Genomic DNA, 21,409 nt, shown 5'->3' with positions numbered 1-21,409 from the left:
GCAAAGTTTTTTTTTTTTTTTTTTTTTTTTGGTTGGTCATGGGGCTTGAACTCTGGGCCTGGGCACTGTCCCTCAGCTTTTCAGCTCAAGGCTAGCGCTCTACCACTTGAGCCACAGTGCCACTTCCGGTTTTCTGGTGGTTTATTGGAGATAAGAGTCTCACAGACTTCCCTGCCCAGGCTGGCTTTGAACTGCGATCCTCCGGTCTTAACCTCCTGAGCAGCTAGGATTACAGGTGTGAGCCACTGGAGCCTGGAGAGTTCATTTATTTTTGTACAATGCTTTGACAATATTATGAAAAGTATAAGTTATTTTTAGGTACCTCTACCTGTTCTGTGTTCTTTTCTCTTTTACTATCTACTAAGCTTTCAGTTCTATTTAACAAAGTATGTCTTGCGATCAAGAGTCCCCATCTTTCTTGTGAATTTGTCTGTATTTTAACTCCCAAAGGACACAAGTTGGTTCTTAAGTCAAAAACACTATTCATTTGATGAATAAACCACAAATGAACACATAATGCACAAACATTTACATGGTATCTAGATTTCTGAGGTTGAGGTATCAAAATTTTCATATGGGAGGAAAATACATCTAAAAAAGCCTCTGAAAGGACTAGGCAATAATGAAAATAAGGTTGGGAACAGTTCCATAGATCCAGGGCTTTGGCTAAAGTATTTGGTAATATAATCTCTTCCCCTCCCCTCCTCACCTCTCCCTTCACTTTTTATCTTCTGTCTTCTTTGCCCTTCATTCCCTTCTTCTATCTATTTTATTCTTTTTAGTCTTTCTTTCACTGTTTTTAATGAGTATACATTAAGAGTACAGGGGCCTGGGAAGATGGCTCAATGGTAGAGTGCTTGCCTTGCATGCATGAGGCCCTGGGTTCAATTCCTCAGCACCACATAAGCAAAAAAAAAAAAAAAAAAAAGAGTACAGGGGATTTCATTGTGATAATTCCATAGATGTGTACAATGTATTTTGAGCAAATTCACTTCCTCTGTTAGACTTGCCAGTCTTTTCTCAGAGAAAGTGAAAGTTGAAGAAATTAATTGAGCTCCAGTGGTTTGCCTCAGTCACTTGTGAGTTGAGAGTAGGGTTAAAATTAGAATTTGTAATGGCCGACATCATTCTCGCCTAGAAAATGGAAGACTTAAGAATCACCCAAATCATTAGGAAAAGGAAGAAGGGGAAGAAAGAGAAAAAGGATGACAACGGGAAGGAAAAGAAAAGGAGGAAGAGAAAGGGTATTTGCTTGTTTGTAATATGCTTTCTTGTGAGGATCATTTATCTGTTTCCTGCCTTTACAATTCTTTGGGATAAACTGGCATATTGCCTTGAGGATTAAGTGGTGTGGGTAAATACTTGCTTTGTGTAGTCTCCCTTGTACTGTGCTTACCCTATCCCTCACTTACTGGCAAAATACACCTCTATGATCCTTTTAGGGATTATGTAAACCTTTCCTTACAGGGCCTTCTTTTCTGTTCAGTTGGGTTCTTTGTTTTCAGAAGAAGCTTTTGGTGCCTAGTCTTGTATCTGAAATCAGCCAGGGACATATTGGTAGTCAGTGAGTTTTGATGTCTTGCAGATAAGTAACCGGATCTCAAATTGCCATCAGGACCACCAAACAACACAGTGCTCTTACAAGGATTAAATTAGCACCAAACTTGAAGCATCAAAGGATGAAGTACACAGGAAATTACCAAGCCATAACTCTAATTTCCTACCTGGTAAATTGCTAAAACAATCAATAGCACAGACAATCTGGAAGCCCCCTTGGGAAGGTAAGGTGATAAATGTGTTGTAGTCCTGTAATGGAAGATATGGGATGGACAAATGGAGGTCCTTCTCAAGGGGGATATTGGGAGGCTGCCATGGTAACCTCAGCAATATATACTCCTGTCTCTTGCTAGTAGGTTTGGAATGCATTGGTCTAATCGTTTGGAACCAGCAAAGGGCAGGGTTCACAGAGGGTTGTCTGAGGCTTATCAGTGGTGAGTCACATGATCATGAACCTGTTTGTGTTCAGGTGCATGAATTTTTTATTGATAATGGTGGTGAGTTGAGAGAATCCCTGCTGGGCAAATGAGTACAATATGTCAGGCTCACCCAGGCCTAATATCTAGATCCATTTTTGGTCGTTAATACTTTATAATGCCCCAACTATAAAGTATGCGTCTAGCAATATTGAGCACGAAGGGCTTATGTTGGCATACTAATTGCTTTTGTATTTGGTTAATACTAATAATTCAGGCTGGCAAAACACCTGGCTATGGTCAGTTTTACAAGGATAGTGGTAGACTGATGGTCAGACTCCCTGGTCTATTTATGCATGTAGATCAAACAATTTGGAGAAATTTTTCTTTCCTTTTTTCTCTCAGAATCTTAAGCAGACTGTCCCTTACAGACAGGCAGTTACAAACATTCATCTTCAGATCGTATTACTAAATGCCAAGGATTGAGGGTAACAGTTGAGTGACAGTTGGGGATTTCTATGAGCATGCTATCAAAAAGAAGAAGCTATAGAATGGTGCTACCATTGCTTGTATCCAAAGCCAGAAAACATGGCTTTCAGTCCCATTGCCACCAAATTCTATTTGAATGACCTTGAATAAATCACTTACATGTCGGTGACTCAAGTTAGATGGAAACAATTCTTTCTCTCCTAAAAATAAGATTTTGTACCAGGTGTGGTGATACATGCCTGCAATCCTAGCACTCTGGAGGTGGGATGCAGGAGGATCATAAATTTTATAGCAGCCTGTTTTTTTTTATTGCATGATTTTTGCCTAAAAACAAACAAGCAAACATAGATATATATTTTTTTTATTGTGAAAATACCGTACAGAGGGGTTACAATTACATGGGCAAGATAATGAGTACATTTCTTATCATTGTTGCCTCCTCCTTTGTTTCCCCTTCCCATCCCTTCCCATCTCCCCTCCCCCCCACCCCCCCCCCCGCCCCGCCAAAGTTGTAAAGTTCATTTTTCGACAAAACAACTTGTACATCTCATTGTTGCAATGGGTCCACCTGTATCCTTATTTAAATGATTGCAAACAAACATATTCAAAGAGCTTGCATGTCATGGATATTCAACTGATGCTTAGTTTAATTGTGTGTGTGTGTGTGTGTGTGTGTGTGTGTGTGTGTGTGTGTGTGTGTGTGTGTGTGTTTACTAGGGTTTGAGCTACAGCTCCACTTTCAGCTTTTTGCTGGTTAATTGGAAATAAGAGCCTCCCAAACTTTTCTGTCTGGGCTGACTTCAAACTGTTCCTCAAATCTCAGTTTCCTGAATAGCAAGGATTACAGGTTTGAGCCAGTGGCACCCAGCTTAGTTTGATTTTAAAGGTGACATCTGCCAGATTTTGACCGGGGAGTCAGCTACAATGTTTCTCAGGAAGTATGTAGAACCACAAACCTCACAGGAGGAGACAGCCATGTCTTTCTTAACTGACTTAAGGAATCTACTTGCTGAATGAAGCATCCTATCCTGTCCCATATTTTCTCATGCAGAGATAGTCACTGGAGTAGTGGGTGTTATTTTTACTGACATTGCTGTGGCTGGAACTCAGTCACGTGGCCTCAACCTAGCTCCTGGAGACTGGAAAATGCAATCCCTTGTCCAATAGCAGTTTTATTGGTAGCAGACATCCCTGATGAGCAATAAACTTCCATTGTCAGTGCAGAAAATGCAGACAATTCCTGGCACATGGAAGAGAAGGTTCTTAGGATAATAAGAATTAAGGGGAAAGGACAAAGAGTTGGTTAATATAGCAAAAACCACTCTACTGCTATTTTGAAAAGGCAGACTGTGTATAGCACCTGACCTCCTAGCCCCTTATATATGAGTGCTTTTAAAATCTACTCCTAGAGAGAAGTTAAAGCACCACTTGACAACCATTTGATTTCTCATTCACTGTGAACAGAATTTCACTGCAATGAAGAGCATGTCTATTGGATACTATGGGATATACCCAGGGAAAGAGGAATTTGAACTTCAACAGATAGGAAGACACACTTCATTTTATTAAAATTTTAAATTGTTATTATAAAGATGATGGACAGAAGGGTTAAAGTTGTATAAATCAGGTAAAGATTACACTTCTTTTTGGACATTGTTATGCCATCCCTCCCACTCTCCCAGTTTTTCCCCCCCACTCCCACTGTTCTTCATTTTCCACATAGTGTTCAGTGAGTATACCACTGCTGCATTTGCTTACCCTTTGCTCCTCCATTTCTGTGCCTCCCCTTGCCCTCCCAAAGATATATAAACAAACAAGACAGAAAGAAGGAATACAAAAACAGAAACAAAGAAAAAAACTCTGGTTTTCCGTTTCTTGGAGTTTATTTTGATAATCATTATTTTGTGTGATCCCAGGGGGATGAGACACTTCAGAACCTTGGATCAAAGCCACCTGGCCTGTCAGGGAACTGACTTAGAAGTCCAAGGATCCCAAGTTACTTATCACGTAGATTCATCCACACTTTCCAATGGCCACTTCTGCAATCTTTTGTTACTCTGGCCATGTAAGTAAATGAATACCTTCTTGTTTTTTTATACTCAAGCCAAAAGTTTTTGTGTTTGTGTATGCTGGTCCTAGGTGCTGCCCCTATGCTTCCCCCCTCCCGCCCCCCCCCTCCCCGCACCCAGCCCCGACTCAAGGCTAGCACTCTACAGCTCTACTCCAGCTTTTTTGGTAGTTAACTGCAGATAAGAGTCTCACAGTCTTTCTTGCCTGGGATGGCTTTGAACTGTAATTCACAGATCTCGGCCTCTGGAGTAGCTGGGATTATAGGTGTGGGTCCCTGGTGTTGTGTGCCAATTGTTAAAAAAATATTGAGTGTGACACTATTTGCCAATTACCTGTGATATGGGATCAGAAGTTGTGAAATATTTCCTCTATGTACCAGCATTTGCTGGAGCCAGACCTTGCAGTAGTAGGCAAATATCAGATCTAGGTTGGGTGCATTCTTGCTTCTCCGTCCTGGAGTCCCAGTGTTCATATATTCTGGATTTCTGGACATAATTATTTTCTTCATGTCCTCCTTATGAAGAGTTGAGTTAAAATGGAATCTCCCTTAATGATATAGGTGAAAGCAGTTTCACAGAATCAATTTCAATTTTAAGAGCACCTTGAGGATTGCTGAGAGTTTGTAAGTTTTATTGTATTAAATTAATAGGCATCTCTAAAGCCAAGATTCTAGACCTCAGACTGCCAGTTTTTTTCTTCTTGGCTTCATTTCAAGGATCATAATAGAAAGAATGATCTTTAAGTGAAGCTCCTGAAAGATGCACTTTGCCACAGACGAGTCCTCGTGGAAATTCAGTCAAGCTGCTGTAGTTCAAGGTGCAGGGTCTGGCTCTGTGTGGAGAGTTTTCCAAGAATCTGGTTTTTCTTTTAGAATTACTATTTGTATTTTTAAAATTTGGGGTAAAAGGATAAAAATATTCAAGTGTTCAATATTTATTCTTGGGTCAGTACTTGAGGCTAGATAGACAGTTATTTCTTTGATAAGTACTGCACCAAATAGGACACATGATTCTATGACATGCCATCCCTTTCTAGAAGATTCTCAAGGACATCTGGACTCTTTGGGCATGACCCTTGTGTTGAGAAGAGATTGTGTGACCTGCTTTGAAATCTTCAAGTCCACTTGTATGTCATAAAATCAAAGCTTCCAAGTTGGACTGTTCACTGGAATAATTTAAGATTTTTTTTTAAGGAAACATAGGTTCCACCTGGGACATAGCAACTCTGAACTGAGGAAAGGCGAGTCTGGAGAATGTTGTATTTTACTACGTGTGCCTTCAGTAGACTTGCATCAGCCCATTCTTCCCACTAGGGAATTGTGCTGGTTATTGTCTGCTTGCTCCCCACATTGCTTCCACTCTTTGTTCCCATAGGTTGACCATAGTGAAGAGCACTTTTACTCACGGGGTTTTCAGTTTGATCAGAGGGAGTCTTTGGCAAGTCAGACCAGGAAGAAGGTACAGCCCTACTGATTCTCCATGTGTCCTCTTTGTGGGAGGACCTTACAGCTAAAGTCATTACTTCTCTCATGTTGTGCCACTGTCTTCTTCCAGGTTCAGATAGTTATTTCTTTGCTTGGCTTTTGTTTCTTTCCATACTGGGGTTTGAACTCAGGACCTTTACTTTCTAGACAGATGCTCTCTCCTTATTATTATTTTTCCTTTGTTTATTTTTTCCCCTTGGGGTTTGGGCTGGACTAGCCTCAGACTATGACCTGATTACTAATGTCTCCTACACATTGGGTTTATGGATGGCTTTACAGATGGGAACCACCAGGCCTTGCCCCTTCCCTCAGCTCTTTCGGGGCATGATGGGAGCACCATCTGTCAGTGGTCCAAAGGAACCGTTCTCTGGCATATGGTTTCTCTGGACTCTGCTTACCTATTCTTAATACCTGGACTTACCTTTGGTTGGAGGGGGGACTAGTCTTGAGGCTTAAACTCAGGGCCTGAGTGTTGTCCCTGAGCTTTTTTTGCCCAAGGCTAGCACTCTCCCACTTGAGCCATAGCTCAAGTGGTTAATTGGAGGTAAGAGTCTCATGGGTTCCTGCCTAGGCTGGCTTCAAATCCTGATCCTCAGATTTCAGCCTCCTGAGTAACTAGGATTACAGGTGTGAGTCACCAGCGCCTGGCTTGGATTGAGCTTAAATCATGATAGCCACTTGCTTTCTTCTGGGACTCTATTAGTCTAGGAATCATGAAAAAATTGACTTTCTACCTCAGCCCTAGGATTCTGAAAGACATATATTCTATCTCTCTAAAGATATCTGGTAGATCCTAGACTGTCAATTGCACAGAAGCTTCTTAGGGTGTCAACAGGACACACAGGGAAAACTGAAATAGAATTACTTGAGGACCGTTGCCTCATTGAGAGCCTCTATAAAGCTGTAGGCCTAGGAAACAACTTTCTGTTTCCTACATCTGAAGGTCTAGCCCTGAAGCTGGAGGGTATAGCAGCTGGATGTTTACCACCCTAAAGTCAGAGGGAGAGAGAAGTAATGATTAGAGAAGCCCAAAAGGAGAGAAGTCACTACAGTTGGGCACTTCTATGGGAGATGTGACTTTAGGTAAGGACAAAGCCAGGTCAAAATGACCCCATCAGGGGAGAATAAGGGAATAATACCCTGCCTCATTTTCTTCCCACTCTCCTCTCTCTTTCCAGCTCCCCCTACTCCCAACCAGACCTATCCGTAAGCCAGCGGACAAGGGCATCTGTCACATACAGGTCGGCCTCCTGAGGTAGGGAAGGGTGGAGAGCCAATCTGGAAAGACCAATGGAAAAGATATGGGCCACATTCATAAAGGACCATTTTAATTCCCTTTTAAAACTTGTCCAAGATCCATAGCTAAGTTCAGAGTTGAACCCAGCCAGATGGTTCTTCTACTTATTCTTTCCAAAGCAGGGGTCTGGTTCTTGACTTGCCAAGTTCACCAAGCCACATAAATTCCCCCAGGCAAGGAGAAGTGACAAGACCATGAGGAATTCTGGTAGGAGGTGGTATTTTAGTGACAGGAGAAAGCGTGAAGGCATCCCATTGCCTTAAAAGGGTTCTACATAGTTCCTTTATCTTCAGGGAAATTCTCTCAAATGAATTGTATCTTTGCTCCTTAAAAAAATACACAGTTCATTTCTCATCCTCTTCTGCCTCCCTTTGACAAATTCTGAGCTTGGGTTAGTTGCAGTTTTCTCTGTGATTCTATGCAGGCCTTGGGAGTGAGCAACTTGTCTATTCAGTAACGTGATTAGTGGTCAACTTTGGGCCATTTGGTGGATCATTACTGTTAATGGTCCAACCCAACCAATCCATCTTACAGTGGAGAGTCACCTAGACACATGGGACTGGCGTTGAACTAATTTGAGGTGGCTAATTTGAGTGCTGGCTAATACACTTCAAGTGATTGAGCATTGGCTGCTGTATTCAATGTGCCTGCAAGCTTGGGTTTCTGTGACTAACTTGTTATTCACAGAAAAAGGGTGCCCTAGGGAGGTGGCACTGTATTTAGGGACCTGTCTGTTTTGATTAGCTGCCAAGCAAGGTGAAACCAGCAAGTTTGGGGGCCGGGGGAGGGAGCGGTCATTCATACTCATCAGCATTGCAAATCTCATTCTCACCATGGAATTCATGGAGCTTTATCTTGTATTGACTGTGTTTTTCTGCTTGTTTTGATGCTGAGCAAAACCCAAAGCTTTCCATCTCAGATAAAGTGCAAAATAAAATTCTAGATTCTAAATAAATTTAGAATAAAGGTCTCTCGATTTTTAAAATATTAGGTGTAAAATTTAAGGTAGTAAACTTAAGTTTTCAATGCACTGTGGATAGCTAGTGTTACTAAGGAAGTCACAAAATGACATGACAGTGGTATTTTTCAGTAAAGTTTTGACCAGCCTACACAAACAACTTCATGGCAATTACTTCTTGAAAGAAAATTATCAGAGTTTTAATTTTTAAATAGTCCCTAGGCAAATCTTTAAAATTTAATAAGATACTTTGGCTTTTTAATGTTTTCATTTTTAAGCTTAGGGTCTCAACTTGCTCCTTCATTCTTCTGTGTCACTGGGTATCTGATAATTGAGGTGTTGAGGGAAATTCCGTTAGCTCAGAACTCTGGCCAGTCCTCATTCTGTCTAAACCAGTCTCATTCATCCCCTGTTTTACCTGTGAAAAGATTTCACCAAACAGAATGTGACTATTCCATGCCACAAAAGAAGGTGGCCCACAAAGATGTAAGGAAAAAAAATTGCAATTTTCCAATTCCTTTTAGTTTAAAAGGCAGAAGGAAACCAAGCTTTACTAAATCCATAATACATGGGCTATGTCCCAGCTCCTTCATGAGGCTTGAAGTGTTCCTTTTTGTAAGAGGAGTGTCCTGAGATAAAACAAACTCCTCGAGGATTAGGTGGGGATCATCTTTCCTTTTTTTCTTTTTCTTTTTTGTATGTCAGTGATGGATAGCAGTCATCTGTGTTAAGTAAAATGGATAATGGTTAGATGATGGCATCTGGTCTTAACAAGCCTCTTTACCACGAAATGGACACATGGCCTAGGAGAATCTCTGAAGTGGCCAAGGTAAACTGCAATAATAAGACAAGTAAAAGTAGGCAAGAGAAAAGGCCCTAGGGGTGAATTCACTTCCAGAGCTCTTTTCCAGGGAAATTGCTAAGTAGCTGTACAAATACAAATTTATACCCATTGTCAGTAGCAATGGCCCTCATAAGCTGTGTGGTCTTGAAATACTAGTGTGAAGTCATCATGATATGAAAAAACAATGAAGAGATCTGCCATCATTTTCAATCATTATTTACTATTTAATGTAATATCCTAAAGATATTAATAAGGGGAATTGGGGATGTTTAGAGCTCCTTTTGAGGCCTCTTATTAATAGTAGAATAGTAGAATAAAAAGGAGTTACTATCCAGGAGAATACTTGTTCTTTCCCCTGCAATAAATATATGTGAAATAATGTACGAAAAAATTCAGTGCCAAGGCTTTTAATACCATTTACACACTGACAAGCTCCAGATTTATATTTCTATTGCAAATGCTTCCCTGTAACTGCAGATTCTTACAAGTGACTGGTTTTTAGACACTTTGGCTTGGATATTCACAGCCTTCTAGAACTTAATGTGTCCAAATTGAGCTCTGCATCTTTTATGCTTGCCTTGCTCCCATCCATTGTCTTCTCTGTTGCCAAAAAAAGACTACATGGCCCTTTATTAAGTGCCTCGACTGGAGCCATGGAGCACTCTACCTCTATGGTCTCTGATTCTTGGACAAATCCATCAACAAGTATCATTGTTCTTTTTCCTTAAAATATGTATAGACTCTTTCTTTTCCTTTTTCTTCTTCTTGACAGTCCTGGAGCTTGAATTCAGGGCCTGGGCACTGTCCTTGAGGCGAGTGCACTCTACCACTTGAGCCAGAGCTCTACTTTCAGATTTTTTTTTTTTTTTTGGTAATGCTTAATTGGAGGGGGCTGGCTTTGAACCATAACCTTCAGAAATCAGCCTCCTCAGTAGTTAGGATTACTGGACTTGTACAGAAGGGTTTGAAGTCTCCTCCTTTTACCTTTACTGTGTGGGTCCATTTCTAGCCTATTGCCCTCTGTCCGAATGGCCTGTTGCAATTTCTTTAGAGTACTCACCCTGGTCATATAAAACTGGCTTTCCATGTCTGCTGGTTCCACATCTATAGAGTCAATGAGCTATGCAACAAACATTCAGAAGAAAAATTGAGTCTGCATTGAAAATGTATAAAGCAACACAAACTGGTAACTATTTCCATTGTATTAACATTACATTAGGCTTTATAAGTAATCTACAAGTGATTTAAAATATATAGAAGGGTGTGGGTAGATTAGAATGCAAACAATAGGGCTGGGAAGTTAGCTCAGTGGTAGAGCGCTTGCCTTGCATGCATGAGGCCCTGGGTTCCATTCCTCAGCACCACATAAGCAAAAAGAAAAAAGCCGGAAGTGACGCTGTGGCTCAAGTGGTAGAGTGCTAGCCCTGAGCTGAAGAGCTGAGGGACAGCGCCCAGGCCCCACCACCGGACCCCCACCCCCCCTCAAAAAGAATGCAAACACTATTCCATTTTATATTAATTTTTTAATTTATTTACTACTTCTGTTTTTATAGGAAACTTGAGCATTCAGGAATTTTTGTATCCTGGATACTGGGGGATAATTGTATTTGATTAAAAATTGCTTATCATCTGTCTTCTTGTATAGTAACGTAGCTCTATGAAACCTTTATTTGGTTCGTTACTTCCTTAGCACACTGAATGGTGGCTGACTCAGACCCAGTACTCTACTAAATCCTTTTGGAATGATTGAATGAAATTAATATTCATTCTTTGCTAGCAAATGTTGCTGGTAGATGCGGAGAAAACTTGGAAGAAATGAGTAGAGAAATAAATCACAAAGGGGCTTGTTATATATAGCTGGTTGAAATACAGATGTAGATTCTACTTTGATAATAAAATATACACAGTGCTGCTCTTTTACAAACCAATTATAGAAAACATGCCAGGAAAGACGTGTTTGCAAATATAAATAACTTCACTACTAGAGACAATGTTTTACAGGACAATGGTTGAAATGACGTTAGCTGGGCTGCTTTGACTAGAATTCAAAGAGGATACTGAGGTAAGAGCATGGGGAGGAGAGTGTTCCTAGTGAAATTTGTTCACTGTGTGTTTTTAAAATAAATACTCCCAGAAATGTATTCAAACAAGTGCTGCAGAACAGTAGAAGCCAGAAACACAGAAAGCTATGGCATTTCATGGAGGCAATTTATCAGATTTCAATAAAGGAACAGAATGAAGTTCGTGATGTTTGAAACATTTGATACCAAGAAAAAGACATGGAAGATTTTCCTTACCATTGAGAATTTTATAGTCAACGTGTGTGTGTGTGTGTGTGTGTGTGTGTGTGTGTGTGTGTGTGTGTGTGTGTGTGTGTGTGTGTGTGTGTGTGTATGTGTAAATATGTGTGCTTCTCTTGGAACTTTAATTCAGGGCCTGGGTGCTATCCTTGAGCTTTTGTGTTCAAGGCTAGTTCTCTATCATTTGGATCACAGCTCCTTGTCTGGCTCTTGTGGTAGTTGCTTGGATATAAGAGTCTCATGGACTTTCTTGCCTGGGAGGACTTCAAATCACAATTTTCAGATGTCAGCCTCCTGAGTAGCTAGGCTTATAGGTGTAAGTCATCAGCGCCTGGCATACAGTCAAATCTTAAGGACACATGCTGCAAAATTGCTGATCTTTTCTTGGTGTGACAGCTGTCTGTTAAGCAGAGATGTGTCTAGGAATCATTTTAAGAAGGAAACAGTCCCATTTTTTTGTTTTGTCTTTTTGATAAAGATGATTGTTTAACAATGAGTGAGGGAATCAGTAATGGTTGCTTTACTGAAAGAAATATTCAGCAAAGGTATCTTGAAAATGGATGTTTGAAAATATTCCATTAATCTGTGCATTTATTGACATAAATAGGTAAAATGAAAATTGGAAAGATAAATTTCTAACCTGTAGTGTTTTTTGTTTGTTTTTGAGATAGGATCTCCCTTTATGGCCTCCAACCCAGGGTCTTCCTGTCTCTGATTAGTGCTGGGGTTACAGAAGTGAGCCACCATCTCCATTTGGGGATGGATTTTGAGCTACTTGTCAAAAATCTTCCAATGAATACTTCAAAAATCGAAATATAGCTGGGTGCTGGTGGCTCATGGCGGTAATCCTAGCAACTCAGGAGGCTGAGATCTGAGGATTGTGGTACAAAGTCAGTCTACGTGGGAAAGTCCATGAGATGCCTACCTTAAATCAACATTTATTTCATCCTTGTTCATGCGGTTAACTTCATTTTTGAGTATGTTTTGTGCTGAGCACATTATAATAATATGTGACAATAAAAGCATCAGAATTCTAAGTTAGGAAATAAACAAATCTGTAGGCATTCATGCTAAAATGTTTTATTGATAGGATTTACTATGAAAGGATTTTTATAATACACTGATTTTTAGATTGGCTATATTTATATATAATTCCCTGGTAATGTTTTAAAGAATTAGGACTAGTTTTAAGCTCAAATCTAAAGCATATTTAGTGCTCAGCAGGGCATCTGTAGCTGAAAGAAATTCTGGTTTTATAAACACTAATCGCATATACAGATTCAAATGAATGAAAACTTTTTTAAAGATATCTACTGCATGGTAGGCATAGTACAAAGGATGGGAGAATTGTCATGATTCTAACAAACTGTTCAGTGAGGAATATTAATTTGCTTTACAAATGAGGAGACTGAGTATGATGGGTATAGCTACAGTCAGGATGATTCCAATTCAGGACTTTGACTTTAAGCCAGGAATTCTCTCTTTCTGCACTACAGGCAGTGTTAAAGTTGCAGAATTAGGACTTGTATTCTTGGTCTAATACTTCCTAACTTCAGGCAAGTTAGTGATTTCAGGCAAGTTATGTACTATGGTGCCTCAGTTTCTTCATTTGTAAAGTGAGGCTAAGTAGGTAAAAATACTATCTTGCAGAATTGTTGAGAAGATAAAGTGATTCTTAAAGTCTGTGGTAGTATCTGATACATAGGAAATCCTTAGCAAGTATTGCTATTATTACCTTCATCTATCTTGTTCCCAGAACTCTGCTAGTTGGAGAACAAAGGATGGTATCTAGTTTTCCTCTTTTCTTTTCCTTATCTCCATCCCAAGCACTGCACTCAAGAAATGTTATTCAGGTGTTTATTAATAGTATGTCACATAGTCTGAGCTTTTCTATAAAGAACTATTTACTGACAACCACTGTGGGAAAGCCTACCCACCAGGGTTATGAAGTACTTTGCCTTTTGTGTTGTCTACTTTTGTTCTCACACATCATCAAGTTGCAAGAACTAATATGCTCATTCTATCACCAAGACATGAGGTTTACCAAGGCCAGGGGTAGAGGCATATAGTTAGCTAGGGGTAGAAACACAATTCCAGGCATCTGACTTAGAACATGGGCTTCTGAACCATCCCTTTGACACCTTTGTCCAGGTGACCTGAAGAATTTGTCCTTCCTTAGTATGAGGCAAATATAATCTTAGGCCCATTCTTCCAGTTGAATGGGACTTACCGGGTTATTTTTTAAAAATATACATTTTATGGGGTACTAGGCTACTTAAGCCTTGGTAGGTAGGGGCTCTACCACCTGAGCCCTCTTTACTATTTTTGTGCCAGTCCTTGGGCTTGAACTCAGGGCCTGGGCACTGTCCTTGAGTTCAAGGCTAGTGCTTTACCACTTGAACCAGAGCTCCACTTCTAGATTTTTTTTGGTGGTTCATTGAAGATAAAAGTCTCATTGTAAGTAGAATCAAGTCTTTTAATTTTTTAATTAAAAATTAATTGTATCCTCTAGTATTATAGACGTAGGACAGTACTGTATCATCTCTCTGTGAATATAAATACCTTGTACCTGCTTTATGATACGTAGTAGTGACTGTGCTTTATCAGAGCTGTTTTTAATGATGTTACTCAAGAATGTTTTCTTTCCAGATGATGATTGAGAAGTTAATAAAAAAAATGGTGCCAGGTACCACAACAGTAACAGAACTTCGCATTTTTCTGGGGTTTTGTTTTTTTATCTTTTTTTTTTTCTTTTTATTAATGGATGTGCTGGATGTCTAATTTTGTTCAGATGACTGCAGAACCTGGAAAAGCTGTTGCTGCTATTGATGCATAACATACTGCTATTATTGGTCTTTTATATAAATATAAATATATATATATACATATATATAATTTGAATTTTTGGAAACTTTAGCTGTGCTGTCAACTTTGGAAAAAGTATCTCAGTTTACCGTGTTGAGTTGGCATTGTACAGAAATTAATAGCCATATTGGTCTAGAAATGTTAAACTTAATTTTTTTCCATTTGTACAGGGGTAAACGCACTGTATTAAATATGTAAGGTCTTATCTATGTGGGTTTGATTACAGAAACTAATAAAGTATTCTCTAAATAATGAAAAAAAAAAGTCTCATTGTAATTTCCTGAGCTGGCTTCGAACTGTGATCCTCAGATCTCAGACACCAGCTACCAGTGCCTGACCCTTTATAACTCCTTTCTTTAAAATTGCTATTATAAAGGTGATACAGAGTGGTTATAGTTGCATAAGTCAGGTAATGAGTACATTTCTTTTTGGACAGTGTCACCCCTTCCTTTGCTGTCTTCCAGTTGTTCCCTCCCATCCTCACCCACAATTGTGTAGTTCATTTTCAACGTAGTGTCTAGTGAGTATCAACTGCATTTGTTCACCCTTTGTCCTTCCATTTCTGTGCCCCTTTACCTTCTCAAAGACAGATAAATGAGCAAAAAGAAAAGAAATAAAACACAGTAACAAAGAAAAAAGCTCTTGTTTTCATTTCTTGGTATTCATTTTGGTAAGTATTATTTTATATGGTCAGATGCAGACAGGCATTGCATCTTTGTGTTTCTCTCCTAAGACTATCTTCCTTTGGTTTCTGTGTATGAATGCCTGTATAATTTATCATGTTCCAGTGTAAATTAGCTTTTGCATTTGAGAGAAAACACATGCCATTTGTCTTCTGAGTTTTGCTTACCTCAATTAACATGATTTGTTTTTAAATCCATCCATTTTTCTGCAAATGACATAATTTTTTGTTCTTTCTAATGGCTGTGTAAACTGCATTGTATATAGGTACCACATTGGGTATAGCTACCACTCTTCTATTGTAGGCTATCTGGGCTGTTTCATAACTTGGCTATTGTGATTAGTGCAGCAATGAACGTGGATGCGCAGGTGTCTTTATAGTATTCGGGATAGTGATGTTCTGGGCCCTTATTACTCCTTTTTTTTTGGATCCAGTCGTGGGCCTGAACTCTGGGCCTGGGCGCTGTCCCTTAGCACTTCAGCTCAAGGCTAGCGCTCTACCACTTGAGCCACAGCGCCACTTCTGGCTTTTTTCTTTTTGCTTATATGGTGCTAAGGAATAGAACCCAGGGCCTCATGCATGCAAGGCAAGCGCTCTACCACTGAGCCACCTTTCCAGACTCCTCACTACTTCCTGAAAAAATATTTTAACCATTATGACACTATTCAGAGATCATGTGCTATTTGGAAAGCATTCCATTATCATTAAGGCATAATAATTGGCAATTCATTTACATGATTACACATGCAATTAACTTGGTGATTTTTCATTTCAGTTAAATTGAAATGTATACAATTGCATAAGTCATGATTATAGTCCTAATAAACAAAGCCTTCAATTTTTGTCAGAAATGAAGTAGAGATTCACCTGCCTCTTCAGAATGCCCATCCTTGGGTGACAATGCCAATTATCATCTCAGAGTGGGAGCAGAGATCTGCCTAGCTACCTCTTTTGACCTTTTCCAAACTAAAGGAACATTACCTAGAGACTGTCTTTTCTCCTGGATATCTTCTGAGAGGGCCTTCCTTTTGGGTTAAGTGAACAGTTTATTCAATATTTTAGTAGTCAGGGCATGAGGGGCATCAGCTCCTGAATTGAGAAGGAAAATTTCACAAGGGTTGTGCACAGCTCTGGGGACATTCAAGTGTGGATTTTACCTCTCCTCTGGGGATCTATCTTATAGATGTTCTCTTTTCTGATCTCACCAAGTGGGATTTACACTCTGGAACTTCAGAGTGTCACTCACGCTACCTTGCAACATCGTCTACCTCCGTTAGTTCCTCCATTCTTCCTGAAAACAGGAGTTATTACTGTATCTTGTAACAACCTTAATTGGCTGCCCCTTGAAAACTGCCATTCAATTGTTCTACTTCTTTCCTCTCTGAGGCATTTCTATCTGTTGGTCTTTATTTGTTGTCCGGTAGGCACATTGGCAGCTTTTACTTTCTGCCTGCTGCTTTCTGTTTCCTCAGAAGACCATCAGGCTGTCCAGGGGCAGCTTGGCCTAAGACTTTGCTGGACTCAGCTTTCTCTGATAGAGCTTCCCTCTGCCCTAAATGGAGAACATAACCAATGTTCCCAGTCACTTTATGCAATAGAGATGGTGAGGATCAGGATAACTACACTCACTGACTTTCTGATCCCTTTGTCTACAAATGTGAAGCTGAGAGAGATTAAAGTAAATCCTAATGCCCATCTTTTCTGCAGTTTGGGTGATTCTAGGGAATGGCAGGAGCCTTGGGGTCTCTTTGATCGATCCTCTTGCCTGTTGGATTTCCCCATATGATATATCATCATACAGTTGGCAGGCAGGAGTAGCCTGCGGAGCCTCAGGTGCATGCTTGCCCTTTCCTGTGTCTCTGCTCTACATGTCTGTTCAGATTGGAAACCCATGGGGCATATCTATGCCTGTGTTCTGTGTAGTGCCCACCTATTGCGATGCTGGTGGAATGTGGATGATTGATGATGGTGCTAATCTGAGTAATAATGAGCATTTGGAGCATGAGTGCAAGGAACTGGGTTAGGGATGTGTATGTCTTACACATGAGGAAATATCCCCGCTAATAGGCCACTGCAGAGGCCAGGACTGGGGTGGCCAGGTTAAAATGCTTCTCCTTTGAATGTCAAAAAAAGAAAATCAATCTATAAACAAGCAAACAAGTCCTTACACAGCCGGAACACCCATCTCCTCTCTCTGTGACAAGGGGAGTGAGGAATTCTGTGAGGGGAGCCCTTCCCAGCTTCCATCGTGGTGATAGCCTCATTTCCCTGTGTTTTGCACAGAAGCTCCTGTGTTCACGCGTCTGTGAGAAGTGTGTATGAGGGCAGATTGAATTGTTTTCCTAAATTCTAGAAAGAAAACCAATGTTGGCAATAATGTGGAAAAACTGAAATTCGTCTGCTATCAAATGATGCAGCTGTGATGGAAAATAGTGTACAAGTTCCTCCAAACATTAAAAATTAAACTGCTCTGTGATTTAGCAATTCCATTTATAGGGATATGTCCAAAAGAATTCAAAAGTCATTGAAGAACAGCAGCTAAATGATAGAAACAATCCAAGTATTTATCAAAGGATGAATGAAACAATAAAATATGGCATATATGTTAGCCATAATTATATATATATATATATATATATATATATATATATATATATATATATATATATATATATATCTCCTGGCTGAGATCAGGACAATTGTAGTTCTGGGACAGCCGAGAAATACCTTCTCAACCAAGAACTGAGTGTAGTGGAAAATACCTGTCATACTGGCTAGGCAGATGGCAGACATAGGGAGAATAGTGGTTCTAGGCCAGCTCAGGTAAAATTAAAACAAAACAAAAAACAACAGACAAAAACGTCATGAGACACCATCTCAAAGGCATATGCCTGTCATCCTAGCTATAACAGGAAGTATAAAGCAGCTATATTGCAGTCCAGGTGTGAGCCTGTGCAAGAAAAGCAAGGTTCTATCTCAAAGTTAGTCAGTGCAAAAAATGATCTGGAGGCATGGCTCAATAGTAGAGTGTCTTAGTAAGCGAAAGGCCCTGAATTCAAAACTCAGTACTGGAAAAAGTAAGGAAAATCATATGCTGCAACATATGTGAACCTTGAAGCCATTCAGCTAAATAAAATGAGCCAGTCATAATCAGACACTCTATAATTACATTCATATGAAACATATGAATCATAAAATAGAACATAGAAAGATAATTGCCAAGGGCTGTGGTCTGGGGAAAAGTGAGAAAATTAATGTTAAATGGGAATTATATATCTCTGGCTATATAGGAAATGCAAATGAAAGCAGCACAGATTCTACTTCACCCCAGTTAGAATGGGAATTATCAAGAAAACAAATAACAGATAAGGATGTGGCCAAAAGGGAACCCTATTACACTGTTGGTAGGAATGCAAACTTGTTCAGCCACTCTGGAAAGCAGTATGGAGGTTCCCCAAAAACCTAAACATAGAACTCCTCTAGGGCCCAGCAATTCCACTGCTGAGCATTAATCCAAACGATCATAAATCAGATTATAGTAAAGCCACCAGCACAACTGCCTTCATTGAAGCACTATTCACCATAGCCAAGGTATGGAATCATACCAGATGTCCCTCAATGGACTAATGGATCATGAAAATATGGTCTATATATACAATGGAATTTTATTTATCCATTAAAGAGTGATATTTTACCAGTTGTAAAGAAATAGAAAGACTGGAAAAAATTACATTACATGAAGATTAAGTGAAATATGTCAGGCCTGGAGAGGCAAAAACAGAAGCTAGAATTAATCTATAACCCATAAATAAATACGTTGGTTTTTATGCAAGTGTTTACAAATGTATTAGCTGAAATATGGCAGATTCAAGGGAGAACTCAAATAGTGTAATTCCTTGGAAAGGCAAAGTCAAAGCCCAACAAAATAAGCACCAGGAAAAGGCTACTTTCAAGGGGTGAGGTGGAGCCAAGGGGAATGGAGTAGACAAAGGAGGAGGAGAAGTGGGGGAGAATGCAGTAGAGAATTTAATGTATATGGGCTGGGAAGGTGGCTCAGTGGTAGAGCGCTTGCCTTGCAAGCCTGAGGCCCTGGGTTCGATTCCTCAGCACCATATAAGCAAGAAGAAAAAAGCCGGAAGTGGCACTGTGGCTCAAGTGGTAGAGCGCCAGCCTTGAGCTGAAGAGCTGAGGGACAGCGCTCAGGCCCAGAGTTCAGGCCCCACAACCGGACCCAAAAAAAAAAAAAAAAAAAGAACTTAATGTATATTAAGAAAAGTACGTGAAGGAGTCTATTGGGAGGCATGGTGATAATATTGAAAGGGAGGGTATTGATCAAGATGCACTATATTTGTAAACTGCTTTGTTAAATGGCAACCTTTTGTACAACTACTTAAAGATAATAAAGTTATAGTTTTGTGAGATGAAAAAGTGCTGGAGATCTATTATGCAATGATGTAAATATACTCACCATTATCAAACTGTACATTTAAAGGCAGTTGAGATAGCAAACATATCATTATAAGTTGTAACCACAATAAAAAAAATCAAAGTTCCTCTGTTTAACCCATATTGCTAATACAATTAGTCATCTTCTTGGATTTTCTGTATAGTATATTTTCTGAAGCTATCTCTTTGCATTCTTGTATATTGAATTCTACTAAAGTAAGCCGTACCTTTAATGGGGGTAGGCAATTTCAGTGTCTTTGGAGCTGTTGTCCCTTTTCCATCCTCAGTGGCACAATAATGCAGAATTAGGGCTTTCTGGGTAACAAGAATCTCAGGATGAATAAGAAGGCTGTCACCAAAGCTATAGAGTTGAAGGAATTGATTGATTTCAGATCAGAGGGATTGAGCATTGTGGTCTTTATGCAGCTTCTACACATAATAATATGTGGCCTTTTGTCTTTGGTTCCTGGCATAGTGCCCCCTTGGAATTTTCTGATGTTTTAGTTTGTGTGAATGGCACAACTCTGAGGATGCGTGGTAGTTGCCAGGAAACCAACTAGATCATTAGAGAGTTGGAATTTTCAGTAACCACACCTCCTAAAAAGGGAGTAGAGATTGAATTAAATTATCAGTGGACAAATGATTTTTTTGTTGTTGTTGGTCATGGGGCTTGAACTCTGGGCTTGGGTGCTATCTCTCAGCATTTCAGCTCAAGGCATGCGCTCTACCACTTAAGCCATAGCACCACTTCCGGTTTTCTAGTGGTTTATTGGAAATAAGAGTCTCGTGGACTTTCCTGCCCGAGCTGGCTTTGAACTGTGATCCTCATATCTCAGCCTCCCAGTAGCTAGGATTATAGGAGTGAGCCACGGGTGCCCGGCATGGACAAATGATTTAATCAATCACCTCTATGTAATAAAATCTTTCCAACTCGCTCTCTTGTAAACAATAGGGTTAATGCTGGGCACTGGTGGCTCACACTTGTAATCCTAACTTCTCAAGAGGCTGAGATGTGAGAATCACAGTTCAAAGCCAGCTCAAGCAGGAAAGTCTGTGAGACTGTTTTCTTCAATTAACTACCAAATGGCCAGAAGTAGAGGTATGGCTCAGGTGACCAAGTACTAGCCTTGAGCAAATAAGCTTAGGGATAGAGCCCAGACTCAGTTCAAGCCTCATGACTAGAACAAAAAAAATACAAAAATAATAAGCAACAGGGTTCAGAGAGCCTCCTGGTTGATAAGCAAATGGACAAGCTTAAAGGGTGAGGGGCTTTACCTTCTCCAATATCTCTTCTTGTGCAGTCACTGAGTTGTTCTCTTTATAATAAAGCTGTAATCATAGGTAAAATGTTTGCCTGTAGTCTTTGAGTAGTTTTAGCCAAGGAAGGGATGGGTGGAACCCCTAATTCACATCCACAATTCAGTGCCAGAAGTACAGGAATTCTAGACTGAGTTTGGCATCTAGCGGTCTTGTCAGACTAGTCCCTAACTTGCACCTGATCTGAACTCCAGGAAGCTAGTGACAAATAGGATTGTAGGATACCCAAGGAGCACAGAAAATGCCTAAACAGCATATCCCCCCTGAGTCTGGATTTAGTTCAGTTGGTGGTGTTTTGAAAATCTGGTCTCTTGAACTCAATGCCAATTCACAAATAATGAGATCAGGGTCTTGGAGAAAAGGAAATAAAGGTTTATTAATTTTTCAGGCAAAATGAGGACTGTTAGAATTAATTATCTCAGAAGTCCAGTCCAAGGGGGCAAGGTTCAAGGGGGCAGGGGAGAAGGTTATTATAGAAAAGCCTAGGAGCACTGACCTCCAGATGTGCATGCTGAGCTGTGATTGCATGCTGGAAGGTGGACTTGGGTGCTGGTGTGAGCCTCTAAAGTGTCCTCCTGCCTGCTCTGAATGTCCCTTCACTTCTGCGATCAGCATGGTGACCTGACTTGGAGATGAAAGGACATTTTTGAATTCCCTCACATAGGGAATGAGGGGAGGGGAGGAA

At 40.0% G+C, this 21,409-nt stretch overlaps 1 long non-coding RNA gene across 1 annotated transcript; it reads right to left on the bottom strand.

Moving 5' to 3' along the window:
* Positions 1 to 8,930: 8,930 nt before the first annotated feature.
* On the bottom strand, positions 8,931 to 21,358 carry LOC138831321 (uncharacterized). The gene is made up of 5 exons (XR_011373238.1): positions 21,221 to 21,358; positions 20,683 to 20,736; positions 19,635 to 19,768; positions 10,175 to 10,234; positions 8,931 to 8,992 (listed from the first exon to the last, which is right to left on the bottom strand). It is a non-coding gene; the product is annotated as an uncharacterized lncRNA (long non-coding RNA).
* Between the last annotated feature and the right edge of the window lie 51 nt (positions 21,359 to 21,409).

The sequence above is a fragment of the Dipodomys merriami genome, unplaced genomic scaffold (genome assembly GCF_024711535.1).
Source record: "Dipodomys merriami isolate MVZ:Mamm:240054 unplaced genomic scaffold, mDipMer1.0.p SCAF_192, whole genome shotgun sequence".
Taxonomy (NCBI): domain Eukaryota; kingdom Metazoa; phylum Chordata; class Mammalia; order Rodentia; family Heteromyidae; genus Dipodomys; species Dipodomys merriami.
The sequence above is the reverse complement of the archived record's forward strand: the minus strand, read 5'-3'. Positions and strand labels throughout refer to the sequence as shown.